This window comes from Cyanistes caeruleus, chromosome 2, assembly GCF_971803275.1.
Source record: "Cyanistes caeruleus chromosome 2, bCyaCae1.hap1.1, whole genome shotgun sequence".
In the NCBI taxonomy this organism is placed as follows: Eukaryota; Metazoa; Chordata; class Aves; order Passeriformes; family Paridae; genus Cyanistes; species Cyanistes caeruleus.
The window spans coordinates 44,356-56,949 of record NC_141702.1 but is presented as its reverse complement, the minus strand read 5'-3'; positions in this window follow the sequence as shown (position 1 = coordinate 56,949).

Here is a 12,594-nt window from a genome sequence, read left to right as displayed (position 1 = left end):
TCACACATCCAGCCCTCGGGGGTCTGGGCCTCAACGCTTTGCAACACCAAAAAACCTGATATATAACTAAACAAACAAAACTACACTTCCCAACAAGAACTTTCTAAATTGACCATCTCTTCAAACAACAACTAATTTTATTATTTATTATTCATTTGTTTATAAATACTTTACTCATTAAATAAACATTTTTTCAATTTTCCTCCAAAGAAATGTTTTCTCAAACCAATTAAACAAAATAAAACAACCACTTAAATTTTCTTTATTAAAAACCCTTTTCAAAACTTTTCTCCCAAATTTACCCTAAACCAGGAAAAATATCTATTGTGCATTATACATATATCAATGTAGTATATAAATATAAATTTGATAAAAATAGACATTAAAAAAATGTTTGATTACCATTTCAGGTAAAGGGGCTGTTTGGTGTTTATTAGGTTAGAGGTAGAGCTTTTAAATAAATAATGTAGAAATTAAAATGTACAGATCTATAAAAAATACATTAAGATATAGATATAAAAAAGAAATATAAGTAATATAAACATAGACATGTAGATTAATATTCAATATGAATAAGATATGTATAGATGTTATATATGCTGCTTCACTCCCTACTGCAAGGTCACCGAAGACAGCAACACCCCTCCATGTTCACCAAAATCATATTGCCAATATTTCCAATAAATAGTACATACATCACGGCATCCACGTAAATCCGCCACACTTCATCAGCACATGCGCACTGCTGTACCATCCAATAACCAACCCACACAGTCCTCCACATAAACCACACCTCATCAGCACATGCACACTGCCTTACCATCCAATAACCAACCCACACAGCCCTCCAAATAAACCACACCTCATCAGCACATGCACACTGCTCTACCATCCACTAACCAACCCACACAGCCCTCCAAATAAACCACACCTCATCAGCACATGCACACTGCTGTACCATCCACTAACCAACCCACACAGTCCTCCACATAAACCACACCTCATCAGCACATGCACACTGCCTTACCATCCAATAACCAACCCACACAGCCCTCCAAATAAACCGCACCTCATCAGCACATGCACACTGCTGTCCCATCCACTAACCAACCCACACAGCCCTCCAAATAAACCACACCACACAGGCCCACCAAAACACGTGTGGCACAGCATCCAGAAACCACACAAATTTACAGCACTGCGTTTGGTGAAAAATGCATGAGCACAACCATTTTTAACCACAAATAAATGCACATCACCATATTCAAGCCAAAATGCATCTGCAGACCACCATATCAAACCAGAAATACACATGAACCACCATAGTTACCTAAAAATAAATGCATAGCACCAAATGTGAACCAGAAAAACACAACCACCACCATTCCACTGCTGCTGGAATGGAGTGGCCCTCTCAGGAGGATCCCGGTTGCTTCAGGGCTTTGCGTCCACAAAGGAAAGGCATGCAGAAGGCAACACCATCACCCCAGCCCTGTAGTCTGGACCTAGAAAGGCTTCCAATAAAGCAAGGTGCTGCTGTCCAGGGCAGTTGGAGTTGTTCTGTGCCTTCTTTGGGGGGGAGGAGCAAAGGCTGAGGGGGACGGGGTGGAGACTGGGGGCTCCCGTGTCCCTTGGGGCACGCCGAGGTCCCCGCCAGAGGGAGGAACACGCTGTGCTGGAGGAACAAGGTGAGCGGGGAATGGGGAGGGCTCGTGCTGGGTGCCCTTGCCCAGAGGGGACCCGAGCTGCCAGGAAATTCCCTGGGAGGGCTGGGTGCAGAATCCAAACACCTGTGGAGTTGTTCTGGTTTTTACGGTAGGTATTGGCAAGGGACAGGAATTGACCTCTCTAAATCCCCTTGGAAAGGAACCCCCTCTCTGTGCACTCCATCGTTAGGGTTTTGTTATGTCAGGAACAGCTTAGGGTTAAGAAAGTGGGTTTTGTCTTTCCACCTCTTACTTCCCTGTAAAATGGGAGTGTATAAAACACATGTGTGCATCCCTGAGGTATTAAAATGCACCGATAGAAATTTCTGTGCCTAAGTTCCATAGAGACGAGCGCGTTCTGCACTCGGGGTTGAGTAGGGATTTATATTTTTATCATTCTGACCTGTTAGCTGAAAGAATTGGGAGAGTTTCCAAGAGAAAGAAATGCAAATTTCAAAAAGCAGAACGTTAGAAAGAGAAATATATAAATGTATACATGTAAAAATAAATATAGGGAAGCTACATAGATCTATATATATAGAGAGAGAGCCATAAAAAAGAAAGAAATACAAGTAATCCTAGTCTAGACAAGTAGATTAATATTCAGTATGAAAACTATATGGATAGATGCTAATATAATATATTTTAATATCAGTTATGTGTGATATCTATGTGTATAGATAAAGAAGATCCATATGATAGAAATAAATATTACAAATATTTCAATGTAGGGACCTTTTGTTATTTATTTGGATAGAGGCATGGCATATAAATGAATAATATAGAAATGAAAATATACACATCTATAATAAAGAAATGTATATAGGGTGATAGATAGGGAGATAGACAGATAGATAGATAGAGCCATAAAAGAAGAAATAAATACCAGTAATCCAAATCTGGACAAGTAAATTAATGATCAGTTTGAAAACTATATAGATAGATGGTGATGTACTTTAATATCTGTTATGCATTGTATCTGTGTGTACAAATATAAAAGATCAATTTTATAGAAATAGATATTGAAAACATTTTAAACAAGGGTTTAATTGTTTTTTATTTGGTAAGAAGCTTAGAGGCAGGGCTTTTAAATGATTAATATAGAAATGAAAATATACACATCTATAATAAAGAAATGTATATAGGGTGATAGATAGGGAGATATATAGATAGGGAGATATATAGATAGGGAGATAGAAGGATAGAAGGATAGAAGGATAGAAGGATAGATAGATAGAGCCATAAAAGAAGAAATGAATACCAGTAATCCAAATCTGGACACATAAATTAATGATCAGTATGAAAACTATATAGATAGATGGTAATGTACTTTAATATCTGTTATGCATTATATCTGTGTGTATAAATATAAAAGATCAATATTATACAAAAATATATTAATTTTTTTATACAAGGGGCTTTTCTTTTTTTATTTAATTAAAGGCATGGCATTTAAATGAATAATATAGAAATGAAAATATACACATCTATAAGAAAGAAATATATGTAGTGAGATAGATAGATAGATAGATAGATAGATAGATAGATGGAGAGATAGATAGATGGATAGATAGAGCCATAAAAGAAGAAATGAATTCCAGTAATCCAAATCTGGACAAGTTAATTAATGATCAGTATGAAAACTATATAGATAGATGGTGATCTACTTTAATATCTGTTATGCATTGTATCTGTGTGTACAAATATAGAAGATCAATGTTATAGAAATAGATATTAAAAACATTTAAAACAAGGGTTTAATTGTTTTTTATTTGGTTAGAAGCTTAGAGGCAGGGCTTTTAAATGATTAATATAGAAATGAAAATATACACATCTATAATAAAGGAATGTATATAGGGTGATAGGGAGATATATAGATAGGGAGATATATAGATAGGGAGATAGATAGGGGGATAAATAGATAGATAGATAGATAGATAGATAGATAGATAGATAGATAGATAGATAGATAGATAGATAGATAGATAGATAGATAGAGCCATAAAAGAAGAAATGAATTCCAGTAATCCAAATCTGGACAAGTAAATTAATTATCAGTATGAAAACTATATAGATAGATGGTAATGTACTTTAATATCTGTTATGCATTATATCTGTGTGTATAAATATAGAAGATCAATATTATAGGAAAATATATTAATTTTTTTATACAAGGGGCTTTTCTTTTTTTATTTAATTAAAGGCAAGGCATTTAAATGAATAATATAGAAATGAAAATATACACATCTGTAAGAAAGAAATGTATGTAGTGATATAGATAGATAGATAGATAGATAGATAGATAGATAGATAGATCGATAGAGCCATAAAAGAAGAAATAAATACCAGTAATCCAAATCTGGACAAGTAAATTAATGATCAGTATGAAAACTATAGGGATAGATGGTGATGTACTTTAATATCTGTTATGCATTGTGTCTGTGTGTACAAATATAAAAGATCAATATTATAGAAATAGATATTAAAAACATTTAAAACAAGGGTTTAATTGTTTTTTATTTGGTTAGAGGCTTAGAGGCAGGGCTTTTAAACGAGTAATATAGAAATGAAAATATACACATCTATAATAAAGAAATAAATAAAGGGAGATATATCTATGTATAAATTGAAATAAAAACCAAAAAAAAACCCAAGTTATCTAAAACTAGACAAGTAGATTAATATTCAATTTGAAAAATATATGGATCGACGTTCATATATTTTTATATTGATTATGCATTTTATCTATGTGTATAAATATAGCTCAATATGATAGAAATAAATATTAATTACATTTAAGTGAAGGTGTATTTTGTTTTTTATTTGGTTAGAGGCAGGGCTTGCTAAGTTTCGATGGGGGGTGGGTTTTGGGACGTACCTCGGAGAAGAATTTTTGGAAGGGGGTTGCACACGTGGTTTCTTGCCTCGCTTCTCTGCACGTGCAGGGGCGCCCCCCCGCCCGCCCCGGGCTGAGCTCTGCGGCAGTGCTGCCGCCTTGTGGGCAAAGAGCGGTACTGCAGCTGTGCGCCGAGCCGGGCGGGGCGGGGCCGAGCGGGGGCCGAGGAGGTTCGAGCCGAGCCGAAGCGGGCGATGCCGAACCGAGCCGAAGCGGGACGGAAAGAGCCGAGCCGAAACGGGCCGGAAAGAGCCGAACCGAGCCGAGCCGCGACGGCCCCCCCCCCCCTCCGGAGCCGGCCGGGAGGACCCCGGCAGAGGCGTTGACTCCAATGCCTGCCGCCGCAGGCGCGGCCGCCGCCCAGCTACGGAGCCGCTGAGCCCCGCCGCCATCGTCCTCGCCCCGGGAAAGGCGGCGGACAATCGGGCGGAGTGCTCGGAGTCGGTCAGCGTCGGCAGGTTTTTCGTTCAGGCAAGTAAGTTAGACAGACGCGCTGAGAGCAGCGGGGGCCTAAATTGTGCCACAACAAAGATGGCCGCTCTGCCGGAAGTGGCTTCAGCCACAACAAAGATGGCGGCGAGGAAGGGCGGAAGTGACGTCACGCCACGCACAACATGGCTGCCCGGTCGTGCCCGGCTTGACCTCCCAAGGATGGCGGCCAAAAAGGCGGGAAAATGGAAGGACCCCGGGCGGTGGGTGCGTGCGATTGACTGCCTGACAAACACTCCGGCGCCGACGCCGCTCCGGCGCAATTTTCCGCGGCTTTTCCGGCCGTGCGGACACGGGCTGTGCGCTCGGCGGCGCCGGGGCCGGGCGCCAGCAGGTCGGGCGCCGACAGGCAGCGGTGAAGACGCCTCACTCTGCCGGGGTCCTTACCGCGGCCGCGTTCTGGGGCTTCTGGCACTCGCGACGACCCGTACCTCGCCGCGGCTCCTTTCACTGGGCGCCCCTATTTACTTAAATGCTTGACATTTAAATCAATAACATAGAAATGGAAATATACACATCTACAATAAAGAAATGAATATAGGGAGATAGATAGATAGATAGATAGATAGATAGATAGATAGATAGATAGATAGATAGATAGATAGAGCCATAAAAGAAGAAATGAATTCCAGTAATCCAAATCTGGACAAGTAAATTAATGATCAGTATGAAAACTATAGGGATAGATGGTGATCTACTTTAATATCTGTTATGCATTGTGTCTGTGTGTACAAATATAAAAGATCAATATTATAGAAATAGATATTAAAAACATGTAAAACAAGGGTTTAATTGTTTTTTATTTGGTTAGTGGCTTAGAGGCAGGGCTTTTAAATGATTAATATAGAAATGAAAATATACACATCTATAATAAAGAAATGTATATAGGGTGATAGATAGGGAGATATATAGATAGGGAGATATAGAGATAGGGAGATAGATAGGGGGATAAATAGATAGATAGATAGATAGAAGGATAAATAGATAGAGAGATAGATAGATAGATAGATAGATAGATAGATAGATAGACAGATAGATAGATAGATAGATAGATAGATAGAGCCATAAAAGAAGAAATGAATTCCAGTAATCCAAATCTGGACACATAAATTAATGATCAGTATGAAAACTATATAGATAGATGGTAATGTACTTTAATATCTGTTATGCATTATATCTGTGTGTATAAATATAGAAGATCAATATTATAGAAAAATATATTACTTTTTTTATACAAGGGGCTTTTCTTTTTTTATTTAATTAAAGGCATGGCATTTAAATGAATAATATAGAAATGAAAATATACACATCTATAAGAAAGAAATATATGTAGTGAGATAGATAGATAGATAGATAGATAGATAGATAGATAGATAGATAGAGCCATAAAAGAAGAAATGAATTCCAGTAATCCAAATCTGGACAAGTAAATTAATGATCAGTATGAAAACTATAGGGATAGATGGTGATCTACTTTAATATCTGTTATGCATTGTATCTGTGTTTACAAATATAAAAGATCAGTTTTATAGAAATAGATATTGAAAACATTTTAAACAAGGGTTTAATTGTTTTTTATTTGGTTAGAGGCTTAGAGGCAGGGCTTTTAAACGATTAATATAGAAATGAAAATATACACATCTATAATAAAGAAATAAATAAAGGGAGATATATCTATGTATAAATTGAAATAAAAACCAAAAAAAAACCCAAGTTATCTAAAACTAGACAAGTAGATTAATATTCAATTTGAAAAATATATGGATCGACGTTCATATATTTTTATATTGATTATGCATTTTATCTATGTGTATAAATATAGCTCAATATGATAGAAATAAATATTAATTACATTTAAGTGAAGGTGTATTTTGTTTTTTATTTGGTTAGAGGCAGGGCTTGCTAAGTTTCGATGGGGGGTGGGTTTTGGGACGTACCTCGGAGAAGAATTTTTGGAAGGGGGTTGCACACGTGGTTTCTTGCCTCGCTTCTCTGCACGTGCAGGGGCGCCCCCCCGCCCGCCCCGGGCTGAGCTCTGCGGCAGTGCTGCCGCCTTGTGGACACAGAGCGGTACTGCAGCTGTGATATATAGAATAATATAGAAATGAAAATATACACATCTATAAGAAAGAAATGTATATAGGGAGATAGATAGATAGATAGATAGATAGATAGATAGATAGAGAGAGAGACAGACAGATAGATCGATAGATAGATAGATAGATGGATAGATAAATGGATAGATAGATAGATGGAGCCATAAAAGAAGAAATGAATTCCAGTAATCCAAATCTGGACAAGTTAATTAATGATCAGTATGAAAACTATAGGGATAGATGGTGATGTACTTTAATATCTGTTATGCATTGTGTCTGTGTGTACAAATATAAAAGATCAATATTATAGAAGTAGATATTAAAAACATTTAAAACAAGGGTTTAATTGTTTTTTATTTGGTTAGAGGCTTAGAGGCAGGGCTTTTAAATGATTAATATAGAAATGAAAATATACACATCTATAATAAAGAAACGTATATAGGGTGATAGATATATAGATAGGGAGATACATAGATAGATAGATAGATAGATAGATAGATAGACAGAGAGATAGAGTGATAGAGAGATAGAGAGATATAGCCATAAATAAGAAATAAACACAAATTATCCATATCTAGACAAGCTGGTTAATATTCAATATGAAAAATATACGGATAGATGGTAATGTATTTTAATATCTGTTGTGCATTATATCTCTGTGTGTATAAATAAAGAAAATCAATATTATAGAAATAGATATTATAAATCTTTCAATCAAGGGAATTACTGTTTTTTATTTGGTTACAGGCATGGCATTTAAATGAATAATATAGAAATGAAAATATACACATCTATAATAAAGAAATAAATATAGGGAGATATATAGATAGATAGATAGATAGATAGAGCCATAAAAGAAGAAATGAATACCAGTAATCCAAATCTGGACAAGTAAATTAATGATCTGTATGAAAACTATAGGGATAGATGGTGATGTACTTTAATATCTGTTATGCATTGTGTCTGTGTGTACAAATATAAAAGATCAATATTATAGAAATAGATATTAAAAACATGTAAAACAAGGGTTTAATTGTTTTTTATTTGGTTAGAGGCTTAGAGGCAGGGCTTTTAAATGATTAATATAGAAATGAAAATATACACATCTATAATAAAGAAATGTATATAGGGTGATAGATAGGGAGATATATAGATAGGGAGATATATAGATAGGGAGATAGATAGGGGGATAAATAGATAGATAGATAGATAGATAGATAGATAGATAGATAGATAGATAGATAGATAGATAGATAGATAGATAGATAGAAAGATAGAGCCATAAAAGAAAAAATGAATACCAGTAATCCAAATCTGGACAAGTTAATTAATGATCAGTATGAAAACTATATAGATAGATGGTAATGTGCTTTAATATCTGTTATGCATTATATCTGTGTGTATAAATATAGAAGGTCAATATTATAGGAAAATATATTAATTTTTTTATACAAGGGGCTTTTCTTTTTTTATTTAATTAAAGGCATGGCATTTAAATGAATAATATAGAAATGAAAATATACACATCTATAAGAAAGAAATATATGTAGTGAGATAGATAGATAGATAGATAGATAGATAGATAGAGCCATAAAAGAAGAAATAAATACCAGTAATCCCAGTAATCCAAATCTGGACAAGTAAATTAATGATCAGTATGAAAACTATATAGATAGATGGTAATGTACTTTAATATCTGTTATGCATTATATCTGTGTGTATAAATATAGAAGATCAATATTATAGAAAAATATATTAATTTTTTTATACAAGGGGCTTTTCTTTTTTATTTAATTAAAGGCATGGCATTTAAATGAATAATATAGAAATGAAAATATACACATCTATAAGAAAGAAATGTATGTAGTGATATAGATAGATAGATAGATAGAGCCATAAAAGAAGAAATAAATACCAGTAATCCCAGTAATCCAAATCTGGACAAGTAAATTAATGATCAGTATGAAAACTATAGGGATAGATGGTGATCTACTTTAATATCTGTTATGCATTGTGTCTGTGTGTACAAATATAAAAAATCAATATTATAGAAATAGATATTAAAAACATGTAAAACAAGGGTTTAATTGTTTTTTATTTGGTTAGAGGCTTAGAGGCAGGGCTTTTAAATGATTAATATAGAAATGAAAATATACACATCTATAATAAAGAAACGTATATAGGGTGATAGAGAGATATATTGATAGGGAGATACATAGATAGATAGATAGATAGATAGATAGATAGATAGATAGATAGATAGACAGAGAGATAGAGAGATAGAGAGATATAGCCATAAATAAGAAATAAACACAAATTATCCATATCTAGACAAGCTGGTTAATATTCAATATGAAAAATATACGGATAGATGGTAATGTATTTTAATATCTGTTGTGCATTATATCTCTGTGTGTATAAATAAAGAAAATCAATATTATAGAAATAGATATTATAAATCTTTCAATCAAGGGAATTACTGGTTTTTATTTGCTTACAGGCATGGCATTTAAATGAATAATATAGAAATGAAAATATACACATCTATAATAAAGAAATAAATATAGGGAGATAGAGAGATAGATAGATAGATAGATAGAGCCATAAAAGAAGAAATGAATACCAGTAATCCAAATCTGGACAAGTTAATTAATGATCAGTATGAAAACTATATAGATGGTAATGTGCTTTAATATCTGTTATGCATTATATCTGTGTGTATAAAGATAGAAGGTCAATATTATAGGAAAATATATTAATTTTTTTATACAAGGGGCTTTTCTCTTTTTATTTAATTAAAGGCATGGCATTTAAATGAATAATATAGAAATGAAAATATACACATCTATAAGAAAGAAATATATGTAGTGAGATAGATAGATAGATAGATAGATAGATAGATAGATAGATAGATAGATAGAGCCGTAAAAGAAGAAATAAATACCAGTAATCCAAATCTGGACAAGTAAATTAATGATCAGTATGAAAACTATAGGGATAGATGGTGATGTACTTTAATATCTGTTATGCATTGTGTCTGTGTGTACAAGTATAAAAGATCAATATTATAGAAATAGATATTAAAAACATTTAAAACAAGGGTTTAATTGTTTTTTATTTGGTTAGAGGCTTAGAGGCAGGGCTTTTAAATGATTAATATAGAAATGAAAATATACACTTCTATAATAAAGAAACGTATATAGGGTGATAGAGAGATATATAGATAGGGAGATACATAGATAGATAGATAGATAGATAGATAGATAGATAGATAGATAGATAGAGAGATAGATAGATAGATAGAGAGATAGATAGATAGATAGATAGATAGATAGATAGATAGATAGATAGATAGATAGATAGATAAAGCCATAAAAGAAGAAATGAATACCTGTAATCCAAATCTGGACAAGTAAATTAATGATCTGTATGAAAACTATAGGGATAGATGGTGATGTACTTTAATATCTGTTATGCATTGTGTCTGTGTGTACAAATATAAAAGATCAATATTATAGAAATAGATATTAAAAACATGTAAAACAAGGGTTTAATTGTTTTTTATTTGGTTAGAGGCTTAGAGGCAGGGCTTTTAAATGATTAATATAGAAATGAAAATATACACATCTATAATAAAGAAATGTATATAGGGTGATAGATAGGGAGATATATAGATAGGGAGATATAGAGATAGGGAGATAGATAGGGGGATAAATAGATAGATAGATAGATAGATAGATAGATAGATAGATAGATAGATAGATAGATAGATAGATAGATAGATAGATAGAGCCATAAAAGAAGAAATGAATACCAGTAATCCAAATCTGGACAAGTTAATTAATGATCAGTATGAAAACTATATAGATAGATGGTAATGTGCTTTAATATCTGTTATGCATTATATCTGTGTGTATAAATATAGAAGGTCAATATTATAGGAAAATATATTAATTTTTTTATACAAGGGGCTTTTCTTTTTTTATTTAATTAAAGGCATGGCATTTAAATGAATAATATAGAAATGAAAATATACACATCTATAAGAAAGAAATGTATGTAGTGATATAGATAGATAGATAGATAGATAGATAGAGCCATAAAAGAAGAAATAAATACCAGTAATCCCAGTAATCCAAATCTGGACAAGTAAATTAATGATCAGTATGAAAACTATATTGATAGATGGTGATCTACTTTAATATCTGTTATGCATTGTGTCTGTGTGTACAAATATAGAAGATTAATATTATAGAAATTGATATTAAAAACATGTAAAACAAGGGTTTAATTGTTTTTTATTTGGTTAGAGGCTTAGAGGCAGGGCTTTTAAATGATTCATATAGAAATGAAAATATACACATCTATAATAAAGAAATGTATATAGGGTGCTAGATAGGGAGATATATAGATAGGGAGATATATAGATAGGGAGATAGATAGGGGGATAAATAGATAGATAGATAGATAGATAGATAGATAGATAGATAGATAGATAGATAGATAGATAGATAGATAGATAGATAGAGCCATAAAAGAAGAAATGAATTCCAGTAATCCAAATCTGGACAAGTAAATTAATGATCAGTATGAAAACTATAGGGATAGATGGTGATGTACTTTAATATCTGTTATGCATTGTGTCTGTGTGTACAAATATAAAAGATCAATATTATAGAAATAGATATTAAAAACATGTAAAACAAGGGTTTAATTGTTTTTTATTTGGTTAGAGGCTTAGAGGCAGGGCTTTTAAATGATTCATATAGAAATGAAAATATACACATCTATAATAAAGAAATGTATATAGGGTGATAGATAGGGAGATACATAGATAGGGAGATATATAGATAGGGAGATAGATAGGGGGATAAATAGATAGATAGATAGATAGATAGATAGATAGATAGATAGATAGATAGATAGATAGATAGATAGATAGATAGATAGATAGAGCCATAAAAGAAGAAATGAATTCCAGTAATCCAAATCTGGACAAGTAAATTAATTATCAGTATGAAAACTATATAGATAGATGGTAATGTACTTTAATATCTGTTATGCATTATATCTGTGTGTATAAATATAGAAGATCAATATTATAGGAAAATATATTAATTTTTTTATACAAGGGGCTTTTCTTTTTTTATTTAATTAAAGGCAAGGCATTTAAATGAATAATATAGAAATGAAAATATACACATCTATAAGAAAGAAATGTATGTAGTGATATAGATAGATAGATAGATAGATAGATAGATAGATAGAGCCATAAAAGAAGAAATAAATACCAGTAATCCAAATCTGGACAAGTAAATTAATGATCAGTATGAAAACTATAGGGATAGATGGTGATGTACTTTAATATCTGTTATGCATTGTGTCTGTGTGTACAAATATAAAAGAT